The 21501-nt window shown below is 40.0% G+C and overlaps 1 protein-coding gene across 6 annotated transcripts in view; it reads left to right on the forward strand.

The window, feature by feature from the left end:
* Nucleotides 1-21501, forward strand: part of mark3b (MAP/microtubule affinity-regulating kinase 3b) — a 59759-nt gene that overhangs the window by 9673 nt on the left and 28585 nt on the right. The window lies entirely within an intron of this gene.

Here is a 21501-nt window from a genome sequence, read left to right on the forward strand (position 1 = left end):
GACAAGTCAGAATTTTTCGTTTGTCAGGACAGTCTAAAAAAAATCTGCAGTAAGACACTGACGTTGTTTTGGCTCAAACGTGTAAACATGGCTGGTTTGATAATACCGTTGAGGGATGTTGGTGGCCTCTTTCTTATTCAAGCTGACCTCATATTTGGCAATGAATCCGAGTTTATGTTTTTCTCAGGTTGAAAATTGGCTAAACGCTTTTTCCATTCATGGAACCGACATGCTTTTGTGCTCGCAAGGGTTAGGCACCAAGGCGTATCTCTTACCACTAAGATCAAAATGATAAACCTTCACGAGGCGGTTATTGAAGAATATTCAAACAATGGTGAGAAATTTTGACTAGTGTTGTAGACTCAGTATGCCTTAGGTGGAAATCTTTGCTTATGAAATCTTTGCTTATAAGATGTATGCATTTTTATAACCATATAATGTAGGGTTCATAAACCGTTTTAATGAATGCAAGGAGTGGGACTAGAATAAGAAGTTATATCTGCACTATATGGCCCAAAGTATGTGGACACCTGACTATCGCACCTATATGTGGTTCTTCCCCAAACTGGTGCCACAAACAATTGAATAGAATGTGTTTGTATGCTGTAGCTTTATAATTTCCCTTCACTGGGACTAAGAGGCCCAAAGCTGTTCCAGCATTACAATGCACAAAGCGAGCACCATGAAGACATGGCTTGCCAAGGTTGGACTGGATTAAATTGAGTGGCCTTCACAGAGCCCTGACCTCAACCCCACTGAATACTTTTGGGATGAACTGGAACACCAGCTGCACCCAAGGCCTCCTCACCTGACCTCAGAAAAGGTGTTGTGCCTGAATGAGCACAAATCCCCACAGCCATGCTCCAAACACTAGTGGAAAGCCTTCTCAGAAGAGTGGAGGTTATTATAACAGCAAAGGGAACTACATCTGGAATTCTGATGTTCAAAAAGCACACGTAAGTGTGATCGGCAGGTGTCCACAAACTTTTGAGTCTCTGATAGTCTTTCTGGCTGTAAAGTTAAAGCGTTCTGCTTTTATTTTCTGTTTGAGTCGGAGATGTTGGCCCTGCTCAGAAATCCTGCACTTTTCCCTCTAGGACTCCTCTCAGACAGAGGGCTCACCTGATCCACTCACTCACAGCTGCTCGCTGTAGTCTGTCTCTGACACTATTTCCATCTGCTCTTATGCAATTGGTGGGTGTGGGAGGAGTGCCTGTACCTCGAGTTCTGTCTCTTCATTTAGAATCAGCCATTTTCTAATCAGATCAGGCCACCTGTGGTGCTTGTTATTTTTTCCCCCCTTTTTTTTTAAACTCTCAGAAATCCTCTCAGCACTTAGCAGCAGCTGGCTGTTGAACATAATCGTTGCGTGTAGACGGACAGCGTTGCTGGAACTGTGTGGGTGTAGATGATCCAGATCAGCTATCCCAGGTGATTTAGTAGTCGCTTGTATCCTGGAAAATCACAAAGCAGTGTTTATTTTTCCTTTCTTTTCTTTCTTTTTTTTTTTTTTATTCAGAGGTGGTGTATGAGAAACATGAGTTGTGAGGGGTTATGCTGGAAAAGGGATGCTTTGTTTAGAGATACATGCCTTTTATTCAGAGTGTCTCCGGTAACACTACGTACTCTTATTGGTGCCAGATTTGCATCAAACCACTAACGGCTCACTACAGGCATGTAGAAAGGCTGATGTAGCAAAAGCATAGAGGTTTTTAATTATTTGGTAAGCAGGTGTTAAGAGTGTGTTTTGTTCTCTCAGAGTGACCTCTTTATTGGGTCATTTCTTGCATCGGAGTGGAAGGCCCCAGATCTCTTAGTACTGGAAGTGTGTGTGTGTCTGGGCCAGTGGCTCTTCTGACAGTGACCTCATACACACTTGCAGTACCCACAGATTGTTGCATTAGTCTATTTTTATTTATTTATTTATCTATTTATAGTTGGGGTTTTTTTTTGTTTTTTTGTTTTTTAAATCAATACGATGTCATAATTTGACCTCAAAATGTGAGAGAGACCTGTCTTTAGAGGACAACTCAATACTGATTATCGATATTTTAAGCAGTGAGGGTGATTTTATAATACATGGACATTGTTATTCATTCATTTTATTTATTTATTAAAATCTTTATTAAGCGTATAATTTAAATCTTTAAACAGTATGCTGTTCTACCATCAAATAGTGTTGTTTGTAAACAAAAAGTGATGTGTGCACAACCCGGTTGCAGAAAGACCTGAGGTTCATGGTTATAAGCTGAATAAAGAATTTATCAAGAATTTTATTTAGGGGTTCGATCTAACATTAGTTAAAATGTTTATTAACACTTATTATAGATGGCATTAGAAGACAGGGAGTGCTATTCGACCAAGCTAACACTTTCAAATGTTCAAATGGTGCGACTTTGGAAGATCCTTATGGCTTGGTGTCCTATCAGTGGCTAAATGATGCATAGCAGTGGCCTACAATCACTGGACATGTATGCTTATCTCGTAGAGAGAAATTGAAGGCATTACATTTTTTAAATTAAAGAAACCTCAGTGCTGTTGAATACTCTCTTCTGATTGGTCAGAATTGGATAGGCAATTGCAACTACAAAGTGTATATTAATGCACTTGTTGTAGTACTTGTATAGCAGACACCCTACAGATGTTTTCTGTGTGGAGATGTGTGTATATAGCATTTTTTGGAAGGACTATCAGGTGTCAGCACTTTGTAACAGTCAGAAGTAAAGTTGCAAATTCAGGTTTTCCAGCACAGGAAAGTCTTCAGGATTGAGGGATTTGGCAGTTTCTGGGTAACATGGAAAGCTGAGTTTTTTGTCTTAACTTCAAGAGAGGGAAAAAAAGTTACCTTTTTTTTTTTTTTTTTTTTTTTTAAATAGGTGTTACAATGTAAGTGTTACTTCCTGCTAACTTGTTAAACTGACGTTCAACCACAGCCCTCTGCTTCACCATGTATAACCCACTCTGTTTATTCCTTACATTATCATCAAAATGAACAGTTCTTCCCTGTTCCACTACGCTGTCTAAATTACACAATAAGGACTGTTTTAATTAATGACAAGAAATGTAATGACTAATTATAGCCAATCTCTAAGTCTTATACTACCACAGTACTCTTATGCTTCCAGCACATATCATTGACTACGTTTACGTGGACAGCAGGAATCTAATTATTGACCTTATTCCGAGGAAGACAATATTCTGATTAGGGTGTTTACATGTGTCGCGTTTAGAATGTTCCTTTCATGTTCCCGTTTTACATGTTATAGAACATGGATCGATTAACGACACACGCCATTACGTCACCACACCATTTGTCATGCTATAAGTGCAAATAGACGTACTATGTAATAGCTTAAATACGTATATCTCGCCTACTATATAGTAGGTAAGTACGCGGTTTCGTATGCAGCCGTGTTCTCTTGTTTGCCGTAAAACGGTTGAGCACTGCCGTGTGCGTACATGTCCTGTCACAAAATGACATGTCCTGTCCTGTTACTCAGAATAAGGTCAATTAGATTACTGCTGTCCATGTAGACGTAGTCACTGTTTACATGCTAGTTTCTTAATCAGAGTATTGTCTTAATCTGGTTAATATCAGATTATTGTTGTCCATGTAAACGTACTGACTGGAAATTTCCTTTTCCTATTTTTCTGTTATCAATTAGGTTTCATCATCTCTCTCTCTTTCTCACTCAATTGTCTGTCTGTCTTGTTCCTGTTATTTTACCAAGAGACATGTGCACTAATTTATTGTAATTATTTTTTCATACGGCAATTAGAACACAGATCAGCAGCAGAGAATTGAATCCTTGTTCTTAGCTGCCATATTAGATATACTGGATCATAGTGTTCTAGTGTTGAAGTCACTGAGCTCTCTGGCTCTCTGCTACGCTCACACAGACATGTACACGGTGCCAACGTACGTGCATCCTTGCAGGAGTTAGTCTCCTTCCTTCCTCTTGAGGCATGTTTTCAAATAACATGTCACCCACAGCACATTGAGAATTTATCAGCTGCTACCTGGAATGGCCTAGCGAAGAAAGCAGAGAACAAACATGTCAGGATTAAGAGGGGAGGGGAGACATCTTCATGTTCCTCACAGCACTTGAGTGATGAACAAATACGAGACATCTGAGGACAATGTTGCCCAGATGGCCTCAAAAATGCTTTAGATTATTATTATATATGTTTTTATTCCGTTGTTTTTTTTTTTTTCCAGGTCGTGGATAAGAATTTCCATTTGTGTGGTTAAAAAGATTGTCTGATACACATTAACTCGATTTTTCAAATGTTTATCTTTTATGAGCTGGCATTGACCAGATAACAGAATTGCCTGTAGTGCAACATAACAAAAAGCAACATAAAATAGATCATGCAATAGTAATAGTAAAAGTAGTAACAGTAATTGTAGCAATAGTAAAACTAGTAACAGTAATTGTAGCAGTAGTAACGGTAACAGTAATTGTAGCAGTAGTAATAACAGTAATTGTAGCAGTAGTAACAGTAATTGTAGCAGTAGTAATAATAACAGTAATTGTAGCAGTAGAAACAGTAATAGTAACAGTAATTGTAGCAGTAGTAACAGTAATTGTAGCAGTAGTAACAGTAATTGTAGCAGTAGTAACAGGAACTGTAGCAGTAGGTAACAGTAATTGTAGCAGTAGTAATTGTAACAGTAATAGTAACGGTAATTGTAGCAGTAGGTAACAGTAATAGTAACGGTAATTGTAGCAGTAGGTAATAGTAACAGTAATAGCAACGGTAATTGTAGCAGTAGGTAATAGTAACAGTAATTGTAGCAGTAGGTAACAGTAATAGTAACGGTAATTGTAGCAGTAGGTAACAGTAATTGTAGCAGTAGTAATAGTAACAGTAATAGTAACAGTAATTGTAGCAGTAGTAATAGTAACAGTAATAGGAACAGTAATTGTAGCAGTAGGTAACAGTAATAGTAACGGTAATTGTAGCAGTAGGTAACAGTAATTGTAGCAGTAGTAATAGTAACAGTAATAGTAACAGTAATTGTAGCAGTAGGTAACAGTAATAGTAACAGTAATTGTAGCAGTAGGTAACAGTAATTGTAGCAGTAGTAATAGTAACAGTAATAGTAACAGTAATTGTAGCAGTAGGTAACAGTAATTGTAGCAGTAGTAATAGTAACAGTAATAGTAACAGTAATTGTAGCAGTAGGTAACAGTAATAGTAACGGTAATTGTAGCAGTAGGTAACAGTAATTGTAGCAGTAGTAATAGTAACAGTAATTGTAGCAGTAGGTAACAGTAATAGTAACGGTAATTGTAGCAGTAGGTAACAGTAATTGTAGCAGTAGTAATAGTAACAGTAATTGTAGCAGTAGGTAACAGTAATAGTAACGGTAATTGTAGCAGTAGGTAACAGTAATTGTAGCAGTAGTAATAGTAACAGTAATTGTAGCAGTAGGTAACAGTAATAGTAACGGTAATTGTAGCAGTAGGTAACAGTAATTGTAGCAGTAGTAATAGTAACAGTAATTGTAGCAGTAGGTAACAGTAATAGTAACGGTAATTGTAGCAGTAGGTAACAGTAATTGTAGCAGTAGTAATAGTAACAGTAATAGTAACGGTAATTGTAGCAGTAGGTAACAGTAATTGTAGCAGTAGTAATAGTCAGTCTGTACAGGATTTCGCAGAGAGTTTTAATTTGTGATCGTTGCGGCCAAAAATGCTGGATTTTGCTGTGGCTTTTTTCAAAATCCGCAATGCAATTGCACAGTTTTTTGTGTGTTTTTGCCGAAAACTATATGAATTGTGTAATCGTTTTGCGCTGTCTTTTGCAGTGTTTGTTGGTAAATGAGATCTGTTAGCTGTACTCGTGTTCGACTCGTGTTCGACGGGCTTTGGCTGAATGTGTGTTGTGATGACGGCACATGAAGTGCCTTGGCCCAAATCTTTGGCAAATCTTCAGTAATTTTTAAAAATTGCAAGCTTCTCCAAATATTGCAAAGTTTGTTTACTTTTACATCAATTTCTGCGATCGCTACATTCTGGAGGGACTGAATAGTAATAATAGTAACAGGATTATTAACAGTAAGAGTAGGAATAGCAGCAATATTATTAGTAGCATCAGTGAAAGTAATAGTAGCTATAGTAACAGTACTTATAGGACTAGTAACATTATTAACACTAGTTCAAGTAATCATAGCATAACAATGTAACTGTCTAATGTTTGCTTGTTTATTTATTTATGTTTTTGTGTGAAAGACTTAGTACTATAGTGTAGTAGAGTGTTTGAGTATGATCATTTTAGATAGCTATCTCACTTGACGTGCTTAAAAAGCTTTTTTTTTTATTGGTTTTTTTATTCAAAACATTGTGGAAAAGAAAAAGTGGCAGTGTGCCATCTCTAAAATCAAGTCTGTTCTCTTCTAATATTCAGAATGATATCAGACTGCATGTAGACTCACACCATGGCTCCAGATGAGCTCTCACTCAGGTCGGTTCTTAGCGAGTCACATGGATCTCCTATAGAGAGTATATATAAAGCCCATTCATCTCAAATCCACCCCTGAGTGCAGGAATTGATTCAATGCCCCTCTGCCAATATTTCAATTACAGCTCGTATTCACTCAAATGCAATGTTTAGTCTGCTCAGTGTTTCTACCTGACATTTGGGAGCGGTTGTTTAGTCTGTCTGCACACGGGTGTGTTTCTGAATGAGTGATATGTGGACTTTCGGCATGATTAATAAGCACGCAGCTTTTCTTGATCCCTACACTCTTTCTACCCAAGAGCCATCCTTTATTCAAGTCCATTTGGAACACTGTGGCTACTGTATATATGAGCGAACATTGTTGACTGGGCTCCATGTTCACCCCCAGCAGACAGGTGCACTAGAACTCCACAATAAATCAAACACAGATGGTTATTTTCCTACAGAGAACAGCAACAAAGCGACCAGAGACTATTCATTTTCAATGAGAGCTGGTGACTTCCTGTGACAGTAGAACGCACGTGATCCATATCCACCCGTGCTCACTAGCAGAACAGCACCATTGCGGAAGTAGCCAATTGGCTTAGCTTAGTGGGTTTAAAGCAAAAAAATATATAATAATAATAATGAGAAACATTAATTTTTTGTTGCAATCGAGCAAAATCCCAGTGTAGCTCCTATCTTGGGTGAATTGTCCGGCTTGCCGCTGCTTCGGCGCCCGGGAACGAGCAGCACCAAGCCGGACTCTTCGCCCAGGAAACACAGAGGCCGCGGCCGAAGAGCTGCGGTCCGACTCTCGGTCACCATCGAACATATAGTGAATGACACCCTGATGGCGATGCTCGCTTTCTGAGATACGAGCTACACCGGGATTTTGCTCAATTGCTACAAAAAGTGAGTGTGTTTCATTGTTGTTATTATTTTGCTTTAAATGCACTAAGGCCATAACCTAAGCTAAGCTAATTGGCGCTTGCGCTTTTGCTGCAAATCGATGGCCGCGACGGCAAAGAGCACACTGCTTCTCCTTCATCTCACAGGATATGATGCTTATATGCACTGGTGAATTTTATATAAGATCACTCTCCCTCCAGAATGTGTAAATTTGTCAAAAGTGGAATGTTGGTCTCGCCACCCGTGTTACTATGGCAACTAGTAGTAGGAACGACCTAACTGCGACTTCAAAATACAGCGACTGCCGACTTGCAGCGATAAAATCGCTGTGTGAGTGAATGCACCTTTAGACATAGATAAAACTGCATGGTCTATTTGGAGTGCTTTAAAAAGCTAGTCTTCGTGTTTTGATGTCACGTTCTGGACTGTCTGGTGTAATGAGCCGTTCTCAGTTGGTTCTGCCTCCACGAACTCAGTCAGTAATCTTAATACCGATGAGTGGTAAATTGTACGTGTGAGGAATGAGAAAGCAAAACAATGTTCCATTTGTGACCTGTTACAGGTATAGTCATGGCTTGTGATGGAAAATTCTCAAAATACAGCCCTCTCCTCTGTGTGCTCCCAGAACCACATCCCTAAAACAAATGCTAGTGCAACAAGGGGAAGTTCTGAAGTAACAGGCGACGTGATTGATGGGAAAGTAGAGACACCTCTGTGTCCTGATTAGTTGGCTGTGGGTGGTCGGTTATATATTTATTTTGTGATGTTTATAGAACCCGGGACCTGTGAGCAGAAACCCCACCATGTGGCATGGGAATGCTTCTCTCGGAGCAGAGCTCTTATAGTCGTTATATGCATAATGGCCACTTAGAGATACAGTGTATATATAATGTATGTATGTGTTGATGAAACAAGGGAGTGTGCCAGGAAGGAAGTTGGCGAGGAAAACACATTTAACAGGCTGGTGGGGAAAGTGGGCTGCTGGCCAATTAGGTCAGCTGAGAGACCCTTCTACACTCTGTGCACTGCTGTCTGTAGCAGTATTGTCTTTACATGCTCCCCTGTGGCGTGGACAAATGCTGGTAAGGGAAAAAGAGGTGGGGCCGAAGAGAGTTTATGTGGCTTTATCATTATCTTATATTGGCCCCAAGCATGTTTTCGCAGATTTCAGCAGTCTTTACTACTTAATTACTACTTGCCACTCTGTATTAGATGATGATCCCAATAAAATGTTGGCTGAGTTCTATAACAGGCTGGACGATCATTTGTGTTCTCCCGGTCAGATTATAGGACAAAGATCCTCTGACGATAGATCTATGATAAAAATAAAATGATAATGTTCTGCTTATATATCATCGTTTGGGCTCGTGCAGAAAATGAGGTCGCATAAACATTCCTCAAAGAGAGCTTGAGGTAATAAGATTTTTTTTTTCTATCCGTTAGGGTGTTTAGTTTATGTTCATCATTGCCGCTGCCATGTTTGTAGATGCCCTGTGAGTTTTGTTATCTTGTGCCATCCTCCTCGCTCCTGGTGGCTGTTTTTTTTTTCTGATTTTAATCAAACATTTTGGCACAGGCAGAACTGTGTCATCGACCGTCTTTGGTCACGGTGGCATGTTGGTGAACACGCCACATTATGATTTCTGAGACCGCTAATCTCAGCTCTTGCCCAAAGAATTCAACAAATTCTTTTGCAATAGGAGTCTAGCAGAATCAGGTGTAAAACTATACTGTGTAAATCTAGCTTTGTATGTATATTAATGAATACGTTTAAAACTCAGACATGCTCAATTTTAAATATAATTAAATAAATGATTCAGAAAGACAGCATCATCCAGCATGACCGGTTTGGTGGTGGGTCAGTGATGGTCTGGGGAGGAATCTCCTCTGGGGGTTGCACAGACCTCCACGTGCTCGCCAACAGTGCCCTTACTGCTGTTAGGTACCGGGATGAAATCTTCAGAGCCAGTGTCCGACCTTACACTGGTGCAGTGGGCTCTGGGTTCCTCCTGGTGCATGACAATGCCCGGCCTCATGTGGCCAGAGTGTGTAAGCAGTTTCTGAATTATGAAGGCATTGAGGCCATTGAATGGCCCTCACATTTCCCATACTTGAATCTAATTAAGAACCTCTGGGATGTTCTGTATTGGAGCATCCAAAGCCACCAAGTAGCATCACAGTCTGTCCAAGAGCTCACTGATGCCCTGATCCAATTCTGGGAGGAGATCCCCCAGGACACCATCCGCCATCTCATCAGGAGCATGCCCAGACGCTGTCGGGAGTGCATACAGGCCCGTGGGGGCCATACACACTACTGACGGACATTATGAGTTGCCGTGATGAAATTCATGCGAGTTGGATCAGCCTGTGCACAACTTTTCGGTGTGATTTTGAATCCAGCCCTCAGTGTGTTGATTGTTTTGGCTTTCAATGTCACATCATTTTGTTCTCAACTAATTACACAGTGTATATAAGTAAAGATTTTCAACTTGAATATTTTGCTCATCGAGATCCTGTGTGTGAGTTAAGTGTTTTGAGCAGTGTATATGAGGTTGTGTGTCCTCTCCATTGGTTAGATTGCTATATATTTCCCTTCGCCCTTTTGCCTTAAAGGCTCAGTATGACTTATGGCACGATTTGGAAGCTGATAACTCTGAGAACAGGGTTTCGGATGGCCACTCTGACCTCAGAAAGGTCAGACAATCTGCATCGGTCCTGCAGTAACCTGTGAGTTCTGGTCTTTACTTTTCTTTTTTCCTTTTTTTTTTTTTTTTACCCTCTGGTTCTGCCGCTGGTTATTGGAGGATCTTTAGATCTGGCCCGGACACGACATCACAGAACCGTGTGAAGCCCCAGCTGGAGGGCAGGGTGCTCTAGCCTTCATTATTAGTGAGCAGTCAGACTTCTAGCTAGTCAGCACTTGCCTTTAATTAGGTTGTGCACTTGTGCATCATACATTGAGAACAGCAGCACCTGTTTTTCCCATGGACACTAGAAAAACTCTGCAAGCAGAGGCACAGACGGCTTTCTTAGTTCTGTCTGGATCCGTGTGTGTATAGGGAATTGGGTGTGTAGTTACAGGAGCGGGTGTTCATGCTAATCCAAATTAAAATGCTGGTAATCTTCTAAATTTTTGTGTCTCCTCATAGAAAGGCTTTGGTGATGTTGCAGGAGAACACTAGCAGGTATGTGGGCTTCCAAGGCAAGCCATAATCTGTTAGCTAACTGCTACCCCAGCATGATGCCTGACCTATACATGCATGTAGACTAGAGCTTCAACAAGTAATCAACAAAATGGATCAAAAATCAATCATTAAAACAGTCAGCGACAGATTTCATTACTGATTAGTTGGAGTGTGTGATGAGGCACGCTGTGGTACGTTACTTCATTTAGACTAAAAACACATCGGATTGAAATGGCGGAGCACATTACAACAGAGAACCTACTCCTCTAAAGCATGGGAACTCTTTACGTTATACTTCAGGGCTGGCCTCAGGACATAACTTGTTTTCCTGCTAGTAATATTTGGGTTTGTAATCTTTCATTTCTAGGAATGTAAGAAACAGCAGAGTTGCGGTAAACCCTGCTTGAATCATGCTTATTAGGCGCTGTGTATTGTGTGTTCCTGCCTTATCCAGTTTTCTAGGTGTATCGCACATTTGTTGTAGATATTATCTTGTGCTGCTTTGGCCAAAATGTTGGTACACTGTATGCCAACTCAATGGGTTAAAAATGTTACTGGTCTCGAAAGGGTGATTAGTCTACCAGATGAAATCCAAACAACTTCTGAAGCACGTGCATATTATACAGTGTTGTGCAGCGAGGAGCAAAGCTATTTGAATCAGGTAGCTTGTAAGTACTAAACTATATTTTCAACCAAGTGTCATTGATAAATACAACATTGTTTCATTTTTGTAGTACACACACAATGTACAGGTGCATCTAAAAAAAAAAATTTAGAATATCGTGGGAAAGTACATTTTTTTTGTGATTTAATTCAAAAAGTGGAACTCTGATATATTCTAGATTCATTACACACACAGCGAAATATTTCAAGCCTTTTCTTGTTTGTTTTAATCTGGTTGATTACAGCTCATGGAAATCAAAAATGCAGTATCTCAAAAATTAGAGTAAAGAATTTATAATACAGAACTGTCGACCTGAGAAGAGCTCTAACCGTCTAATTAACTCAAAACGCAAATGTTTTGAGATGCACTTGTATGTATTTTTAAGTCGTCAGGTCTTCATCCTTCGTTCGGTTCACAATCAAGGTCGATCCCAAAAAGAGTCGATTCAGTGATTTTCCAGACGTTTAAAAACACTAAGAATCAATCAAAGTTTTGGAGTTAATTCCACACACCAAAAATGATTCGTCTTCAGTCACTCACTCAGACACTGCAAACAACAAAAAAAAAAAAAGAAAGAGTTTAGCTGTGAATTGTTTCAGTTAGAGAGACAAACAGTGGATATTTATTTAGCCTTATTTTGGTCAGCAAAAAAAAAAAAAGGTGTGTGTGGAAGCTTGCGTTAGTTTGGGTTGACGTAAAATATGTTTAAATATACATTTAAAATATATATTTTTAAAATATTCATTGATTAATCCAAAAAACAATCCTGTAACAATGAATTATCAAAAATATTGTTAGTTGTATCCCTAGTGTAGAGTAGAAATTCCATATTCTGCAATTTCCCCCAGGATCAGTATCTCTTTCTCTCTTTCTGTCTGTCTATCCGTCTGTTTGTGTATCTGTGTGTCTCTGTTTGAATGTAGCATATTTGGCAGCTGTTGTATTTTCCTCTTCGTCTGGTTGGGTTTATGCACACGTTTGTGCTTAGAGCACGTGTTCGAACACCTTGTTTTTTTCCTGTGGGTGTAAACATGTCTCGCTACCACCCGGCCGCATCTCCACGAGCAGCTTCCTGTTTGGGAGAGTGTGCTGAGAGAAGAGCGAGGGAGGGGAGCTTCCTACTTCACAGCTTCACAGTGGGGCAGCCAATCACCCGCTGAGATCCAGAGAGAAAGGCGCACTACTGGGTGATCCACTGCGTCTGACTGTTGCGCCTGCAGGATATTCGTCCACACTTTTGCTTTTCATCGTCATACCCATCAGCATGCCAGTGCTCAAACCTAATTAGTAGTGAATTATTTGAAGGCCCTGGTTCGAGAGAATAACGCTCCGTATTCGCCCTGTGCCATCTGTCAGCCATACACACACGTGGTACGTTATCGTTGTGTGGCCTGCAGACCTCCGTCAGCTCTCTGTGGCTTTTTTAACGGCTCTGCTCTTCTCACGAGCTCTCTTTCTGACGGTTCTCATTTCAAACCAGTGAAATATGCCATATAGGTCACCTCGCCGGTGGGCGAGTGTGTGGGAGGTGTGTGACTGAGTATTGTGTCTTGGGGCTTTTAGGGCAGAACTTCATGCCGATGGCTCGAAAAGCCCACTGAAGCGTGATGTCGATTTGCACAGTTGAAGAGAATTATTCAGAGGTGCAGCGAGTGGAGCTACCGCAGCCGCCGGGCATGAGGAAACGCACGTGCAGAGACAAATACAAAACCACACCCAGAATAAAAATACCTTCCTCAAATGCTTACAGGTGTCCTGCAGACTACTCTGAAAAACACAATACACAAGCGCATACACGTACAGTTACACACACACAAACAGTTTAGGTGGAATGCAATCCTGGTCAGGTGCTACACATGACTGCTTTAGTATAAAAGCCCAAACTGTATAAAGAGACCAGAATGGATTAAACATGATGGGCACCGCCTAGGATTTGTCACCATACAACCATTAGTTAATGAAAGCTGCACATCTGGATATTTTCTCCTACACCAGTCATGTTAAGTCTGTTACGGATGCTTACGGATGATGTGCTGCTGGAAGACCTAGTTTGGAGCGGGGGGGAACATGCTGTCCTCTTTTCTCCTACTGCAGCCCACTTTCCCCTGAGCAAAGCGTATTCAGGGCTGTCCCTGGCTTCCTGGGAACAAAGACGGCTCGTCTGATCTCCAGCATAGGTGCACAAGATGCACACCAGCACCCAGCTGTATGTATAACACGCTCTCATAACAGACATGACTCAGGGGGAAATAATGTACTGCATCTTTCAGGGTGAAATAGGTTGCAATAATTATATCACAGCATGGACGATTTCTTGAATCCGAAGACGTTGATCAAATTTTCTATAAAAAGCCCAGATCTGTATGCGTGCTCATAATGCGTTATCGTTTCTATGGTAACAGCTCATGCACAGGGACTTGTATGGCGCACAGTCCAAATAATCGAACGTTAATAATCAGCAGGTTAAAAAAGGGCTGGTATTTAAGAAAGACGGCCTTAGAGTAAAATTTAATATAGTGATGTTTTATAGTGACATTTTATGGAATCACTTTTAAAAGTCAGCAAGTTAGTTCCTGTTATCACTAGCATTATAGCAGCTATATACAGTCATTCCCTCTCTACTATAGTTAAAGAAAGAAACATTCACAGCGTCTTGTGTTACTGAGAAACTCGTCTGTGCTGAAGACTCGAGTCTCGCTGACGTTCTGTAACGTTAAATATATATATAAATATATTAAATATATCTTCTGAATGTTTACAAAGCCCATGTTTATTAGGAAAAAAAAATGTAATTGTTTGCAAATGACTGTGGCATACGACTCAAAAACTAGTCATAATATTCAAATAAAACATTTGTTTAGCCTGTTTCTTTATTAGTTTATCCGTATATTATCAGTCCGTGCAGGGTTTCTCGCGGTTTTTTTTTTTGTGTGATGGTTACAGTCAAAAATGCTTGATTTTGCTGCAGCTTTTTAAAAAAGAAAATTTGTGATGCAACTTGAGTTTTTTGTGCTTTTTTTTTTGTGGAAAACTTCTTGAATTGGCAAAACTGCAATTGCACACAATCGTTTTGCACGGCCTTCCGCATGTTTGTTGATAAACGAGACCTTCGTTCGACGCGCGTGAATCGAAGAGGGCTTTGGTCGAATGCGCATTGTGATGACGTCACGTGACCCCGGCCTGGCCCGAATCCACAGAAAATCTGTGGTCATTCCAAAAAATTGCAAGCTCGCTCTTTCTTTCACTGTCACACATGCAAGAGTTTATGTTGTCCTTCACGACACCGGACGCAGATGTACTAAAAACAGGTAATAGTCATCTGCGAGAGCGACGTTCAGTTTCAGATCTTCATTTACAACGATCACTAAAGCCAGTTATGCGCTGAGTAAAATCAAATGTGCTTAAGAGCTGACAGAATTCAATGGCTTTTTGTCTGACGCTTTCTTTGTCGACATCATCGACCAGTCAGGAGAATCCCGTCACGATTATTCATACATACGGATAATATTACAGACAGTTCTGGTAGAAAAGCTGCTGTGTGCTTGGGTGGACGATAAACAGCTAGTAGTACTGGTTCTTGTACTAGTAGTTAGTAGTACTGGTTCTTGATCGTCAATTAAAACGGCAAGATATTTAAAAGAGGATTTCCAAAGGAAATGGTTGTGTAGTTAAAAACATTTGGAAAAAGCAACAGCTAGACCATACTCCTCCTCCTCCTTATCTTCCTGTACAAGTCAGGGAAGCCATGTTTCAGTCAGTATGACGCAGTCTGGTTTCCGTTTCACAAATACGATTGTTCATTTCTTGTTTTCTGTAGAATGTAGTGAAATCTTGCAGTTGTTTACTGTGGTTGGAAGAGAAGGAACAGTTTTTGTCTTTTACCTCTCTATTTTCACTTCACATTCCGGTGATGTTCTCAAAGTTGGCTGATAAAATCAGAACAAAACCGAGCAACATAAAATCCACCGCAAAGCTTTCATGCTGGCAAAAATGCTGCCATCTCAAAGTTTAATTTCTTTAAAAAAAAAAAAAAAAAGAAATAAAAAAGAAATAAAATAAACTGACACTGAGTGAAATAATGTCTTTTACATGCAGTGCAAGTACAGAAGACAGTGGCTCGTTGTTGAAATGTTGGCCAATGACTTGCTGACTTTTTGGCAAGAAAAATGTTTTTGCTCCAACACAATGTGCTATGTTAAAAAAAAAAATAAATAATGACTCGCTTCTTTCCCATAGCTAACTAGTTTGCCCTATTTTATTACGTTAGCAAAGCGTGAGAGTTGGCAAGCGTGTGTCTGGCGAGTTAGCTGATGAATTTACGATTTGTCCACCCGCCACCGGTGTGACTTCTTTCTTTAACACAAAAGCTGTAACTCGCTGAAGATCACAAGCCTCTGTGGTGGCGCCTGTGGATCATGTAGTTGTGCTTGCAGAACGCGATTCACACACTCGATAAAGCGGATACTGATGATGACTCATCTCCTCTCGCTGTTTAAATGCTGGAAAACATCTGACTTTCATCCTCGAAACTCTGCCTGCCCTCTCTGCTCCATCTACGTCTGGACGCCATCGGCTTGTTAGCACAAGCAACGGTCTTGTTCGTGGTGGGGTGATTAGCGGTTTCAGGCTGATCTTGCAGCACAGCGTGCTCCTCTCCCACACACAGACTCCCAGCATTCCTCTGTCTCTTCAAGCCATGAGCTAACGTAATGCTCAGCATTGAACTTTCAAAGAAATCTTTGGGGTGTGGTTGTTTTTTTTTTTTTCTTCTCTTCTCATCCTCTCATCATGGCTTGCCTTTTACTGTGGAGCCAGATGGGTTTATGCTTCTTAGTGCTTATGTTTCCCAGCTAATGAACCCTGTGGTTTAATGAATTCCCATGTGTCCTTGCAGTGTGTCATTCATAAAACAGTCACCATTTGTTCCCCATGTGGCTTGTAGTGGTCCATTCTGCAAAATCAGCAGTCAGTCTCTCTCTCTCTCTCTGTGTGTGTGTGTGTGTGTGTGTGTGTGTGTGTGTGTGTGTGCACGCTCTCTAATGCACCTTCAGCTGGTGAAGGCTGTTGAGATTGTGTTACCTTTTTTCCTGTTCAGAGTTGCAGGCCTTGTTGGATACTATATTTAACCTGTTACACTGAGAGCAGTGTGTGTTTATGGAGAGCAGATGCCTGCACAACTCCAGCATTGAAGCCCTGAGAAGACTCGCCATAACCAGCCGCTTTGACGTCAGCTCTGGTCGTTCACTGTCTGCTGCATGTAATGTTAACGGCTAAGTCTCGATGAAACATCGAGTCATTTTTTTTTTTGTCAGCACGTTAGAGCCAAGCTATAGCAGAGATTTACGACACGGAAAGGTCTTTTATGCCACCTGGATACTGTGTGTGATGTTAGCACTCATGGTGTCAGCAAGCGATCTATCTCTCCTTGCTCAGTGGCTGAAGCGTCAGCTTAACGCTTGCCCGAGAAAGGCTGGGGCCTCATACTGGAGTGAACTGCTGACACAACACCGATTGCCTATGGACACCTCAGAGCTTTGATATTAGTACGGTATCACACAAGAAAATGAAATTAGGGCATCCCTAAACATCCATCCATCCATCCATTTTCTGTACCGCTTATCCTACACAGGGTAGCGGGGAGCCTGGAGCCTATCGCATTCACACACTACGGACAATTTAGAAATGCCAATCAGCCTATAACGCATGTCTTTGGACTGGGGGAGGAAACCGGAGTACTCGGAGGAAACCCCCGAAGCACGGGGAGAACATGCAAGCTCTGTGCACACAGGACGGAGGCAGCAATCGGGCGCACAAACCCAGAGGTGCGAGGCAAACGTCTAAGGCTAACCACTAAGCCACCACGTCCCCCGTTCCTAAATATTCCTACGCTTAAGTTAGACTAGACTGTAGTGGTAGTGTTGTCTATTGTTGTGATTTGTACAAGATGCCCATGGGTTCTTAAAACGTCTTCATTTGTCTGAAATTACTAACACCTTAGTAAGTGATAAATTGTCTTATATTTGCCTATACATGGTCTTAAATTTTATGCTACAAACATTTCTAAATGATCGCTTATCTGTATGGCCAGTTATCATGAGCAAAGTGTTTCCTGTTGTAATGAAAAGATTGTCACACCTTAAAGTAAAGTGAAGTAAGTAAGCCAAACTTTAAATGTCGGTTAAGCTACAGATTTGAGGCTAAACCGCAAGATGCAGCAACGTCTATACATGTCATGTTTATGCGTTATATGTTAACGTCATTTTTGAAAGTTTTAAACGCGAGATGTTTTTGCCGTGAAAAAAGTCAATTGAAACTGTTGACCTGTAACTGCATGAAACTGCCAGCATCCTGTTGGGACAATAGGGAGAACTTTGTTGATGAATACACATATGGAACAAATAATAATGCACGAGTGAAGCGTTTCACTTCTGCATTTGTGGGTCAGAGTGCAGTCAGAGGATCAGAGGATTTACCGAGTGTCGCACTGTGGAAAAGGAAGGTGGAATCCGGTGAGTCAGGGGCTTGGTGAGTCAGGGGCTCGGTGAGTCAGTGGCTCGGTGAGTCCGACTCGAGAAGATCCTGTCACCAAAGTTCCCCTTGGAACAACACAACTCCTCCGGGTCCACGGAGTCACGCGGGGCAGGAAATAAAAATCAAGGCTGAAAACACTAAATAAAAGATTGTTTCATAGAGACCCTTTTTTAAAAAGCTTTTTTTTTGTATTTATCTTGTTTTTATCTCGAGTTTGACCTTGAACATGACCTTGTCTAAGAGTAACACGAGAATAGACATAATTAAACAAGAACTAGCAACTTGCTATCGATGTGCTCAGCTTTGTTGGTAGCGGATAACATCCGCGTGAATTAGGATGAAAGCATGAATTATTTATACTCTGTCATGCTGCACTAACTGATCAGTGGAATTAGACAGGACAAATAAAGACTTTGGCTGCATCCAAAATGGCGTACTACCCTATTACACAGTAAGCGAAAAGCAGTACACCAGGGCGGTAGTATGTCCGAATTCTCAGTAGGCGAGAAATACTTGTACTGCTTCCGGCAAGATTTTTTTAGTATGCAATCGATGGACACTACGCGAGTCAAAAATCCCATAATGCAACAGGACTGGTGCGGACGAGCTCAGAAAAAATAATTTTCTTTAAGTATCAAATTTTGGTTAAACAGGACTTGTTTAAAAATACATGAGTAAATTGTTGACTTGTTGAAGGTTTAAACAAGAAAACAGTTGTCACAGTGTTTGGAACCTTTTTGTGATCTCCATCATGCTTTAGCCGGCCAAGCTAACGGTAATGAATTTACCTCAGCCTGTTAACCCCGCCCACATTACATTATTAATTCAGTTAACTTTCCTAATGTGCGTTTTGCCGTTAGTGTGGTCGCTTTAATCTGGTGACCCTTTTAAGATTTTTGTGTTTATGATGGCATCGAAAGTCACATGACAATGCCAACATGGTGGATGTGGTATGTCCGGGATTCATACTACACACACACACTGATTAGTACGTACTGTTTCAACGGCCGTGCAGTAGGCAGTACATACTGTCACAGTACGGGATTTCGGAAGCAGCCGTAAATCCTAATGCACTTTTTCAGGTAATATTGCCCACAACTCCTTGCGCGAGGAAGGAGGAGTTTTGTGACGGTTTGATTTGCAGAATTCAAGGAATTTTTATATATATATATATATATATATATATATATATATATATATATATATATATATATATATATATAAATCTTGTATCCTGCAAATGGTTGTAGTATTATAGTTCCTTAGGCACTTGGTTAAGGAGCTTTATTGTTTTGAGCTTGTAACATGCATGCAAGTGCATCACACAGTTGGTCTCTAAGTTAGTATTTGTGTAGGATTTTGACAGAGTTTACGTATACGGGAGCGTCTGCCACCTTTCTTTTAATGTCCTAACGTTCCTAATTTTCTCAGTCTCGTGGTTCATCAGATTTTGAGGTGCAAAATTGCAGCCAAAATAGAAACGGGGCACACGTAAAAAAAACTGCAGCACCTGTTGATACTGTTGTTGCTGCTGTTGCTATTGCTGCTGTTGTTGTTGTTGCTGCTGCTGTTGTTACTCACTCACGAGCTATGCTTCCTTTTAGGACAAGGTTTTAATAGCTTACTGTAGCAATGGCCAGCAGCTGTCAAGACTTCTATTATAGATATTTTGTGTATTATATTGTAGGGTCTTGTACTTTGTATTGTAGTATATTGTAGTGTAGTATATTGTAGTGCAGTGTAATGTATATTGTAGTGTAGTGCAGTGTAATGTGTAGTATATTGTAGTGCAGTGTAATGTACATTGTAGTGCAGTGTAATGTGTAGTGTAGTATATTGTAGTGTAATGTATATTGTAGTGTAATGCAGTGTAATGTGTAGTATATTGTAGTGCAGTGTAATGTATATTGTAGTGCAGTGTAATGTGTAGTGTAATGTATATCGTAGTGTAGTATATTGTAGTGCAGTGTAATGTATATCGTAGTGTAGTATATTGTAGTGCAGTGTAATGTATATTGTAGTGTAGTGCAGTGTAATGTGTAGTGTAGTATATTGTAGTGTAGTATATTGTAGTGCAGTGTAATGTGTAGTATATTGTAGTGCAGTGTAATGTGTAGTGTAGTATATTGTAGTGCAGTGTAATGTATATTGTAGTGCAGTGTAATGTGTAGTATATTGTAGTGCAGTGTAATGTGTAGTGTAGTATTTTGTAGTGCAGTGTAATGTGTAGTGTAGTATATTGTACTGCAGTGTAATGTGTAGTGTAGTATATTGTACTGCAGTGTAATGTGCAGTGTAGTATATTGTAGTGCAGTGTAATGTATATTGTAGTGCAGTGTAATGTGTAGTATATTGTAGTGCAGTGTAATGTGTAGTGTAGTATTTTGTAGTGCAGTGTAATGTGTAGTGTAGTATATTGTACTGCAGTGTAATGTGTAGTGTAGTATATTGTACTGCAGTGTAATGTGCAGTGTAGTATATTGTAGTGCAGTGTAATGTGTAGTGTAGTATATTGTAGTGCAGTGTAATATGTTGTGTAGTATTTTGTAGTGCAGTGTAATGTATATTGTAGTGTAGTAATGTGTAGTGTAGTATATTGTAGTGCAGTGTAATGTATATTGTAGTGTAGTAATGTGTAGTGTAGTATATTGTAGTGCAGTGTAATGTGTAGTGTAGTATTTTGTAGTGCAGTGTAATGTGTAGTGTAGTATATTGTAGTGCAGTGTAATGTGTAGTGTAGTGTAGTATATTGTAGTGCAGTGTAATGTGTAGTGTAGTATATTGTAGTGCAGTGTAATGTGTAGTGTAGTATATTGTAGTGCAGTGTAGTATATTGTAGTGCAGTGTAATGTGTAGTGTAGTATATTGTAGTGCAGTGTAATGTGTAGTGTAGTATATTGTAGTGCAGTGTAATGTGTAGTGTAGTATATTGTAGTGCAGTGTAGTATATTGTAGTGCAGTGTAATGTGTAGTGTAGTATATTGTAGTGCAGTGTAGTATATTGTAGTGCAGTGTAATGTGTAGTGTAGTATATTGTAGTGCAGTGTAATGTGTAGTGTAGTGTCTTGTTTTGTGATATAGAGAAAAGCAGAAGTTAAATCACTATATTAAAAATGCTAAAAAAAAAAAAAGTGTTAACTGGTAAGAGGTTGAATGTTCTGCAGTAACACACACATTCACTCATTTGAACACAGTAACATTTTACTTTATTCTGTAAATGTATGACACTTACATTTATATAAAATTAAAACATTAATAAAACATTTATATATGTTATAACCCCATTACAGTTACTGCTCTCAAAAACAATTACTTTTGTTTCTAAATATCGTTAAATACAGCATCAAACAACATATTTGATCAAAATGAATATTTTAGTCAGAGTTATTGTGCTATTGCATTATTCCTTTTTATCGTGCGCTGTTTGATTGACGCGCGTGTGTGGACTCGCGCTCGTTCAGCGAAGTTCAATGGAGACTCACTTGCTGTCATTTCTGCGCTGAAGAAAACATGTCTGGAACACAAACAGCTCACGCATCTGTCACAGCATCTGACACGACGAGCCATGTTAATACACTTACGAGTTTGTTTGAAGCGCTTAATATAAAACATTCTCATGTTTTGAACAACCTGGATCGTGCACTTTTCCTGCAGTAGCTCGCTCTGTGACCTCTGCTGTTTCTCATATTTGTTTTATTCATAGAAATGCGTTTTTCACCGTTGTGAAGTGACGTCACCGACAGGAGGGTGTTATCCACACTC

The sequence above is a fragment of the Ictalurus furcatus genome, chromosome 25 (assembly GCF_023375685.1).
Source record: "Ictalurus furcatus strain D&B chromosome 25, Billie_1.0, whole genome shotgun sequence".
In the NCBI taxonomy this organism is placed as follows: Eukaryota; Metazoa; Chordata; class Actinopteri; order Siluriformes; family Ictaluridae; genus Ictalurus; species Ictalurus furcatus.